Source organism: Ruditapes philippinarum, unplaced genomic scaffold (genome assembly GCF_026571515.1).
Source record: "Ruditapes philippinarum isolate M1 unplaced genomic scaffold, ASM2657151v2 ctg1417_1_1_1_1, whole genome shotgun sequence".
Classification (NCBI taxonomy): Eukaryota; Metazoa; Mollusca; class Bivalvia; order Venerida; family Veneridae; genus Ruditapes; species Ruditapes philippinarum.
Window position 1 is genome coordinate 6,130 of NW_026860012.1, and position 11,614 is coordinate 17,743.

Here is an 11,614-nt window from a genome sequence, read left to right on the forward strand (position 1 = left end):
TTTTTATGAGATGTCATATTTGATGTAATGGAGACACCATTAACTTTTTAAACACCACGGTAACAAGTCCTTGACTATCATTTACACTCTGTTTCTACCAGGGTGACTATCTTTTTTTGTTATTTCGTTCATCTTATCATAATTTCATAAAGTTACACTATGAAAATAATAAAAGATCATGTAATACAAATTTTGCTTAGTCAACATTTCCATCATACAACAGTCACAATAACAAAAAATCAACCAAACCTCTGGAAAACCATGCATGGAATGACACCATTTGTGCAAACAAGTATTTCTGGGTAGGAGAAAGAGTAACAGCATTTTAAAATTTCAGTCTAGTGGTAAAAAAAAGCCAAGTTTTTTTTTTAAATGATCTTTTGGTTTAGAATTTTATGTTTTTTTAGAAATTTAGGGGGCAAATTTTTCTTTGAAAAATGGTTCCCTTAAAAAGTGTAATGCGTAAAGACATTATCCTAATGAAACGATAAAAGTTTACATATTTCACTACAAAAAAAACACATTTACTTTGGTTAATCGGCAAACTGTTAATCAGTCTTGTAAATCAAATGTTTGTAAAAATAATTTAAAACACTAAATTTATTAGTACGCATTTTTCAAAAATTAAAATTGGTTGGGGTGTGGGTAACCTTTACCCTTAATTTTCGTTTTGTATAAAAATGACAGAAGTAAAAAGATATGTTTGTAAAAAAATGTTGCCCCCTTCAGCAGCCAATTTGTTTATGTGATAAGGTTATTATGCATATTCTGACCCCAGGATAACAATTAAAAAGGGTTATCAATATCTACTGGTTTACCCCTTTTTACCCCTTTAAAATTGGGTATTTCTGGTCCACGAACCAAAAAAAGTTTAAATTTAGGCTAACGTTTTTAGTTAATTGATCGAAAAAGTTTTTAAAAAAGGGCATGTGACCTTTTTACCTTTTACCCCAAAAACAAAAAGGGGTATTGGGTGTTTAAATCACCCCTGAGTTTGAATTCCCAGGCCAAAGGGTTCTTTTGTTTTGATAGTTTTTCTTACAATGTCAAAGTGACCTTGACCTTTGACCCCTTGATCCCAAAATCAATTGGGGGTAATCTGCTGGTCATAACAAATCACCATACAAGTTTGAAGTTCCTAGGCCTAAGCGTTCTTAAGTTATTGATCAGAAACCGTTTTTACTTACTTACAAGGTCAATGTGACCTTGACCTTTGACCCCTTGACCCAAACTCAATAGGGGTCATCTGCTGGTCACGACCAATCATCATACAAAGTTTGAAGTTCCTAGGCCTAAGCGTTTTTAGTTAATTGATCGGAAAATGTTTTTTACCTACAAGGTCAATGTGACCTTGACCCTTGACCCACAAAATCAATAGGTCATCTGCTGGTCATGACCAATCACCATACCAAGTTTGAGTTCCTAGGCCTAAGGATTCTTAAGTTATTGATTGGAAAGCATTTTTACCTACAAGGTCAATGTGACCTTGCCCTTTTGACCCCTTAACCCCAATATCAATGGGGTCATCTGCTGGTCATGACCAATCACCATACCAAGTTTGAAGTTCCTAGGCCTAAGGGTTCTTTAGTTTATTGATCGGAAACTTGTTTTTACCTAAGAGGTCAATGTGACCTTGACCTTTGACCCCTTAACCCCAAAATCAATAGGGGTCAATCTGCTGGTCATAACCAATCACCATACCAAGTTTGAAGTTCCTAGGCCTAAGGGTTCTTTTGATATTGATCAGAAACCGTTTTAACCCAAGAGGTCAATGTGACCTTGAACTTTGACCCCTTGACCCCAAAATCAATAGGGGTCATATACTGATCATGACCAATCACCACACTAAGTTTGAAGTTCCTAGGCCTTAAAGTTCTTTAGTTATTGATCGGAAACCGTTTTTGCTTACAAGGTCAATGTGACCTTGACCTTTGACCCCTTGACCCCAAAATCAATAGGGGTCATCTACTGATCATGACCAATCACCATACCAAGTTTGAAGTTCATAGGCCTTAAGGTTCTTTAGTTATTGATCGGAAACCGTTTTTGCTTACAAGGTCAATGTGACCTTGACCTTTGACCCCTTGACCCCAAAATCAATAGGGGTCATGTACTGATCATGACCAATCACCATACCAAGTTTGAAGTTCCTAGGCCTTAAGGTTCTTTAGTTATTGATCGGAAACCGTTTTTGTTTACAAGGTCAATGTGACCTTGACCTTTGACCCCTTGACCCCAAAATCATTAGGGGTCATCTACTGATCATGACCAATCACCATACCAAGTTTGAAGTTCCTAGGCCTTAAGGTTCTTTAGTTATTGATCGGAAACCGTTTTTGCTTACAAGGTCAATGTGACCTTGACCTTTGACCCCTTGACCCCAAAATCAATAGGGGTCATCTACTAGTCATGACCAATCACCATACCAAGTTTGAAGTTCCTAGGCCTAAGGGTTCTTTAGTTATCACTCGGAAACCATTTGGTCTACGGACCGACGGACCGACGGACCGACAGACCGACGGACCGACAAGTGCAAAGCAATATACCCCCTTTTCTTCGAAATGGGGGCATAATGATGATATTTTATCAGTGTAAGTAGAACTTATTTAGTGATAATGATCCTTCATCTTATTGTTGCATCATATAAATTCTATCACATGACTTTGTCACTATCTGTATATGAAAATGCTGATTGGACAATATATTTGGTTACTCCATGTACTCATCATTCATGATACAAAAAGTTGCCACTTGAATACCAAATGTTCACAAAATTGTGATTGCTTTATTACCCCAATCATCGGCAAAAAGAGCAAAACAATTTGCATTCTTCAGCAATTTGCATAAAAACCAAATCATTATATAAACTGTTGCCATATGTATCATGTACATTTTTTGTGTGTTAACTTAATACTGAAAATACAATGAACCAGGTTCCCTGATTCTTGAAAATTTCCCAAAATCTACAAAAACAATACTGAAGCCATGGACAAATCAACGTATATATATCAGAATTTGTTCTTGTCAATCATTGAACCTTTAATACAGCAAACACGGTATAACCAATATTAGAATTTTCCGCAGAAGAACAGTTTTAAATATAGCAACAATCTCCTGTTTCCTGGAATAATACTGTTGTTCATAATAAAATATTTTTCAGAATAGTGTCACATTAAATTCTCCAAGATCTGTAAGAAAAGATATAGGAAATTCAAAACTGGTACCCAAATTTTATACTGGTTCTTGACTTTATTAAGACACTTACTTTGGTCATATTAAAAATTGTTGAAGATATTATATGACATTAAGCTATACATGAGGAACAAGGTAAAATATATGACATTAATCTAGTCATGAAGCACAGTATAAAATATATGACATTATGTTAGCTGTCATTATGAGACACACCATAAGAATTATATTACAGTAAAAACCCGTTTTACGACCACCCCGTTTTCGAGACCAACCCGCTAATACGAACGATTTTTTAAAGACCCGAATTTTTTATTCTTTATTTTAATGGTCGCTAACCCCGATTTTGAGACCACCCCGTTATTCCGTAATGCGACCAGTAAATTCAGTCCCATTTCGTAAATTCTGTACATTTGGAAACCCATAAATACGACCGCGGGCACTTTTTCACCTTGATATTGACATGCGTGTTTATTGCTGAAATCTTTTTGACACGTGATGTAAACAACAGTTGTCCTAGTTTTACGACATTTAATGACATCCAGTTTACGGCAGAGGTCAAGGTTACTTTGTATCAAACCCGGAAATGATCAATAATATTGTCAACAAGATATGTTTGTAAAACATGTATGCCCCCTATCAGCAGCCAATTATTCATGTGATAAGGTAATTATGCATGACTTCTGACCCAGTGATCAAACAATTAATAAGGGTTATCAAGTATCTACTGGTCATGACCTTGACCTTTGACCCCTTGACCCAAAACTCAATAGGGGTCATCTGCTGGTCAAGACAAATCATCATACAAAGTTTGAAGTTCCTAGGCCTAAGCGTTTTTACTTAATTGATCAGAAACCGTTTTTACTTACAAGGTCAATGTGACCTTGACCTTTGACCCCTTGACTCCAAAATCAATAGGGGTCATTTGCTGGTCATGACTAATCACCATGCCAAGTTTGAAGTTCCTAGGCCTAAGGGTTCTTTTATTATTGATCCGAAACCGTTTTAACATACAAGGTCAATGTGACCTTGACCTTTGACCCCTAAATCAATAGGGGTCATCTGCTGATCATGACCAATCACTATGCCAAGTTTTAAGTTCCTAGGCCCAAGTGTTCTTTAGTTATTGATCAGAAACCGTTACTTACAAGGTCAATGGGACCTTGACCTTTGACCCCTTGATCCCAAAATCGAAAGGGGTAATCTGCTGGTCATGAAAAATCACCATACCAAGTTTGAAGTTCCTAGGCCTAAGCGTTCTTAAGTTATTGATCAGAAACCGTTTTTACTTACAAGGTCGATGTGACCTTGACCTTTGACCCCTTGACCCAAAACTCAATAGGGGTCATCTGCTGGTCACAACCAATCATCATACAAAGTTTGAAGTTCCTAGGCCTAAGCGTTTTTAGTTAATTGATCAGAAACCGTTTTTACCTACAAGGTCAATGTTACATGACCTTTGACCCCTTGACCCTAAAAACAATAGGTCATCTGCTGGTCATGACCAATCACCATACCAAGTTTGAAGTTCCTAGGCCTAAGGGTTCTTAAGTTATTGATCGGAAAGCATTTTTACCTACAAGGTCAATGTGACCTTTCCCTTTGACCCCTTAACCCCAAAATCAGTAGGGGTCATCTGCTGGTCATGACCAATCACCATACCAAGTTTGAAGTTCCTAGGCCTAAGGGTTCTTTAGTTATTGATCGGAAACTGCTTTTACCTAAGAGGTCAATGTGACCTTGACCTTTGACCCCTTGACCCCAAAATCAATAGGGGTCATCTACTGATCATGACCAATCACCATACCAAGTTTGAAGTTCCTAGGCCTAAGGGTTCTTTAGTTATTGATCCGAAACTGTTTTTTACCTAAGAGGTCAATGTGACCTTGACCTTTGACCCCTTACCCCAAAATCAATAGGGGTCATCTACTGATCATGACCAAATCACCATATCAAGTTTGAAGTCCCTAGGCCTAAGGGTTCTTTCGTTATTGATCGGAAACCGTTTTTACCTACAAGGTCAATGTGACCTTGACCTCTGACCACTTAACCCAAAATCAATAGGGGTCATCTGCTGGTCATAACCAATCACCATACCAAGTTTGAAGTTCCTAGGCCTAAGGGTTCTTTTGTTATTGATCGGAAACCGTTTTTACCCAAGAGGTCAATGTGACCTTGACCTTTGACCCCTTGACCCCAAAATCGTTAGGGGTCATCTACTGATCATGACCAATCACCATACCAAGTTTGAAGTTCCTAGGCCTTAAGGTTCTTTACTTATTGATCGGAAACCGTTTTTGCTTACAAGGTCAAATGTGACCTTGACCTTTAACCCCTTGACCCCAAAATCAATAGGGGTCATCTACTGATCATGACAAATCACCATACCAAGTTTGAAGTTCCTAGGCCTTAAGGTTCTTTTAGTTATTGATCGGAAACCGTTTTTTGCTTACAAGGTCAATGTGACCTTGACCTTTGACCCCTTGACCCCAAAATCAATAGGGGTCATCTACTTGTCATGACCAATCACCATACCAAGTTTGAAGTTCCTAGGCCTTAAGGTTCTTTAGTTATTGATCGGAAACCGTTTTTGCTTACAAGATCAATGTGACCTTGACCTTTGACCCCTTGACCCCAAAATCAATAGGGGTCATCTACTTGTCATGACCAATCACCATACCAAGTTTGAAGTTCCTAGGCCTAAGGGTTCTTTAGTTATCACTCGGAAACCATTTGGTCTACGGACCGACGGACCGACGGACCGACAAGTGCAAAGCAATATACCCCCTTTTTTTCAAAAGGGGGCATAATAATTTCTTAATTTTACACCTTTAATGTCATAACTGGGGGATTAAAACAACAAAGTATTGAACAGAAAACTTTCAATAAGTTTTTAGAGGTGTTGCTGCTATCATTATCTCTTTCGTTCCACAATTTTAAACAAATACGATTAGGTTTTTGAAGTTGTTATCGGCGATGAAAACTGTGAAAATAATTAAAGGTTAATTGTTCGCTGTGCTTTGTAGTAAAATGGTGATTAAATAGAGTAAGTCGTGTCATTCTTTTAACAAGAATGTAAAATATGTTTGTGTTTAAAGACATTCATCATACATTTTTTACCTCTAAAGAAGTTAAAATTTTTTATAATGTTAAAAAGTAAAAGAAAATAAATGAAAATAAAAAAATAATAGTGTATGCTTTATATCTTCTCATTTGAAATAGGTTAGCCCAGAATTAAACATGTGTACAGTACATGATATCCCTTAATATATTGCCTAGTTTTCTGTTTGGCCAAACTCATTAATGAGACCAACCCGCTATTAAGACCAGATATGTAAAGTCCCTTCATTGGTCTCATTAGCGAGTTTTTACTGTATATTCACAGTGCATCAACATGTCTACTTCTTTTTACCTTGAGAAAAGCTCAAGTTAAAATAGAAGAGTACAGTGATCGAAAGTAGCATGTGCTTTTTACACCCAAGACATTGTACACATTGAATTATATAGACTCATGAGACAGGGTACAGTGATTTCGTTTTTCTACTATCATATTGAGATCAGATCATGTGGCATCCATCAGGTTGTGAGATACCATATTATGTTTGTATGCATGTATTAGGAAATATATACTGTGAGCTTGTTACCCTGTAAATGATGAGCCAAGATCCTGTACTATTAAGTTGAAAGAAGCCATGAAGCTTAAAACATCATTTCAGATGATGTCAGCTATTTTTTTTTTGCTATAACCCAAGGCACTATATCAATGTTTAATTTTAAAACATGAAAGTCATGGACATTGGTGATAATATTTACAATGTCACTTTTATCTTGGACAAACATGGCAGTATCATTTAATGAAATCATAAATCTTTTTGCCACTTATCTCAACAAGTTTAGTAACCTTTGCTTTTAGTTTACAGTCATGCTGTTAGGTCAAAATTTAGTGAAAAATTGTTATCTTAGTACTCATAAATTAAATGTTATTTAAAGTCATAACTCAAAAGAGTCAGAATAAAGTATTATTGATCCAAGACAATATGTCAGAACAGCATTTTGTAAAGCTGTGCTTGTATTACACAGTGTAAGTTAGTAGAAAGTAAGTAGCGCCTTTATCGAGGCTTACACATTCGGTTTCCCAATCTTCCATGTGGGCCTCAGAGGAGTACATGACAGTCAACAGTAAAACTTGAAAGTGAAAAAAGAACTTGAAAGTGGAACTAAAACAGGTCTTTGAAACCTTTTTCTCAACAGTACTTGAAAGTGGAAAAAGAGCAGGTCTTTGAAACGTTGCAATCAAAAGTACTTAAAAGTTGAACAAAAACAAGTATCAAAATAAACAGAACTTGAAAGTTTAACACAAACAGGTCAAACATAAGTACTTGAAAGTGGAACTAAAACAGGTCGTTAAAACCTGGTAATCAACAGAACTTGAAAGTGGAACAAGAACAGATCTTTGAAACCTTTTTATCAACAGAACTTGAAAGTGAAACAAGAACAGGTCTTTGAAACCTTTTTATTAACAGAACTTGAAAGTGAAACAAGAACAGGTCTTTGAAACCTTTTTATCAACAGAGCTTGAAAGTGAAACAAGAACAGGTCTTTGAAACCTTGCAGTCAACAGAACTTGAAAGAGGAACTAAACAGGTCTATTAAACCTTTAAATCAACAGCACTTGATGGTGGAATAGCAATCAACTGTAATTGAAAGAGAAACAGGAACATTCAATTGACAGGTCTTGAAGGTGGAACAAGAACCTAACTGCAATCAAAATCATGCATTTTTTCACTAAAATTCAATTTACATAAAGCCCTTTCTTCCCTTTTTGCGCAAATACCATGTTATTTTTTCCTTTATTTAACAGAAGGTCCTATTCCTTTATCTGTGAACAAAGTCCTTGAAATTAATATATATATAAATACATGTAAATGATTTCATTTCTCTGAAAACTATATTTCTAACAATTTTTTCACTAAAATGAAACTCTAGAAGATAATCATGATATTCATAATAAAGAAAATAGACTATATTAACTGATGTTATCTTATTTCCATTCAAAACACCTTGTCAGATTAATTTTAACACTCATACAACTCGGAGTGTTTCTTTACAATCCTAAGCAGGTATATCCGCTATAAATATAAATAACATAATCTTTTCAATGCTAACAAGGCATATCCGCTATAAATATAAATAAAATAATCTTTTCATTGCTAAAAAGGTATGTCCGCTATAAATATAAATAACTTAAGTGTGACAATTAAGCATTGACTACATTGTAATTTACCTACTCGTATTTATCTCTTATTACTACCCAGAAATATGGTATGTGACAAACATGAGAATGTAACACAGATTTAACTTTAAATAAATCAGTACAGCAAACAAAGGTAGTGTTACCTTTTTAACTGCTAACATGAAAACAATCTCACATAACCCATACAAAATGTTTGCAAGAAAAAAAAATTCTTTTGACATGATGACAAATATAATGATGTTAAAAAAAGTTTTGAATTAAAAATTTTTGAAAAGTAAGTTTTCCCTCCAATTCCAGGTAATAAATATATTCTGGCAAATCTCTTTTTATATTTGAAGGTTTTAGACACAAACATATTAATCATTATGTTAACTTAAGATCCAACAATTCAGAACAAGAGCTGTCAGAATGCATGTTTGACTATTATGTAAAACAAGATTTGTGTGTGTGTATTTGCGTTTATTTATACTCGCCACCGGTTGCCCATATGGGCGAGTCCTCCAGAAGAGTATTAGTCATTTTAGATTTTTGGAGGATAGTGCAATTACAGATACAGAAAGATGCCCCAATTCCAGAAGCTTCTCCTGGTTCTTTAGCGTGCCAAGTGTTTAAGCACCCATACACGGGACCTCGATTTAAAGTCTCATCCGAAAGACTGATTAGTAATTTTAGTTGGCCAGCCCGGGAATCGAACCCACAATGTCGAGATTACAAGTCTCGCGCTCTAACCGATTGAGCTATGCGGGCTGGCTATATAAAACAAGATCCTTCATAAATGCATTAAATTCAGTAAAAAATCCATCCTGAGTTATGTGCCTTTGACAGTGAATGACCACTATGATTCCGAACACATGTTTATGTGTGAAGTTTAATGAGGCAAATGAAAACAAGACTTAAGCACTTGTTACCCTACGGTCAAGAATATGTAAGAATGGGCATAAAAATAGCTTAACTGTTTTGTACAAAAACTTCACTTATAAAAATAACGCTTACAGCAAATCCTGTCATATCAATTGAATTATGTCTTAAAGACTGAAATATTGATAAATTAGGTAGAAATTATTACATCTAAGTGTGCGACTTCATTTCTCATTGGCTTGACCTAGTGACCTAGATTTCAATCCATCATGGTCACACCAACAAAGCTTCGAGTGCAAGGGGGATTTTTACAAAGTCAATTTAAACTTATCTTAATCACAGGCACGAGTATCGGACCTGGGAAGAAAAAATATTACCAGATTGATAAAAAAAACCTGTGTTCATCTTAAAAGTGTCAAAAAAACAACAACAAAAATGTAAATAATGACCCCCTTTAAAAATATACTATAAGTTACTATAATATACTATACTTAACTTTTATTTTAAAGGGGGTCATTATTTACATTTTTTTTGGTTTTTTGACACTTTTTTATCAATCTGGTCATATTTTTTCTTCCCAGGTCCAATACTCGTGCCTGTGATCTTAATATATTCTTTTCATAATAAAGGTAGTTATTTTGTTGGGATTTCTTTTAATATCAAAGTCAAAAATATGACAAGCCTAGAATGTGTGAATTGGTTTACTAAATCCAGCTTAACATATGGTTTTGCACCTGCTAAACCAGAGAGAAAGTTAAATGTATTTTTTGGACAAATTAATAGCACATTTTATGACATAAACCTAAAGATTTGAAATGATATAATGAGGTACAACCACATCAAAGCTCTATGTATGTGCGTGACCTTGAACAAAAAATAAAAACCCCTAAATTAGTCATGCTTATGAAATGCGTCTAGTCTAGGTCTATTCAGTTAAAGTTTAACATGAACTCAATTTGTTTAACACAATGAAAGGACTACCTTTTCTTCAAAATAGTTGTTCAAAACTTGGGGAAAAGACCACAAATAAAGCGCCTATTAAAACAATTGAAAACCTTAGAAAAGTGACTTCAAAAATTATTTGAATTTGTTAGTTTTGGTATTAAATCACATCTAAAATTACAGTTATACGGTATTACTTTCTCGCTTTTTTTGGTGGTAAAACAACTCAAATACTGCTTCATGCATTTCAGGCACAAACCTGCACATGACCTGATACAAGCAATCTGCTAGAATATGTATTTTGACAAGTAATGATATTTTGTTGTCTTCAAAAATTCACCTGTAGTGACAATATGACATTTCAATTGTGTATACATGTACAATGTAGTTTGAAATAGTGATGACTGATACATTAATGACACAGAGCTTGATTGTAGCAGCTTAGGCACCCAATGTCATAAGTCCAAACTTTACGGGATAGCCAGAATGCCTGACAACAGTTAAGGAGATGTGGTCACTGACAGGAAACAGCCTCAGCATTTTATCATGCAACTGCTATGGTAACTGCCCGATAACACTTGCCTGATAATTATTTTTGATATCACGTCAGTAACCTGATATCAAAAATTAGCCCCGCCCATTTTAACGGACTTTTTTCAATTGCTTATGTTCTCATTTTCATCAGCATGTGAATTCTACAATGTAATCTCATACCCTTACAAGTCTTAAATCAATATGCGAAATTTATTTATTTATTATTTCGATTTCAATTACGAATAAATTAGATAGCGAATAGTTTTAGCACCAACTAAATGAAGTGACGTCATAATTTATATTGCAAATGACATCATCGATGTTCACGTCATACTATACATGTAATCATAACAAACAGGCTAGACGATTTTCTTTGAGAACTTGTAAATGTTTACTTTATTTCGCCGGATTATTATTTAATAAGTGAACAAATTGTTTCGTTTAAAAAATAAGACGCATGTTTGTGTAGCTTGTGTTTGACTGCCGATTTGACTTTTCTTTGATTGAAATTATCGTGAACTTTTGAATTTAACAATTCAAGATAAAAAATTGCAGTATAAAAGTTTAGTTTATGTGATTCTAAGCGGATTTTTGGATCGATGTTTAAATTAAAGTTAAGAATGATATCGTATTAGGCCTACATTCTGTTGTATTTTTTATCCGAGTCGAAAGAAAAAATGGCCGCAAATAACAAATTCTAAGTTTCAGGGGCGGAGGAATTTGTTTTCAAGAATTATTTCTTTGAACAAAAATCCCCCTTTTTAACGAAATTCGCTATTTAAAAGTAGATTATTTTGTTATTTTGACAGTAATTATGTGTTACATGATAAATAG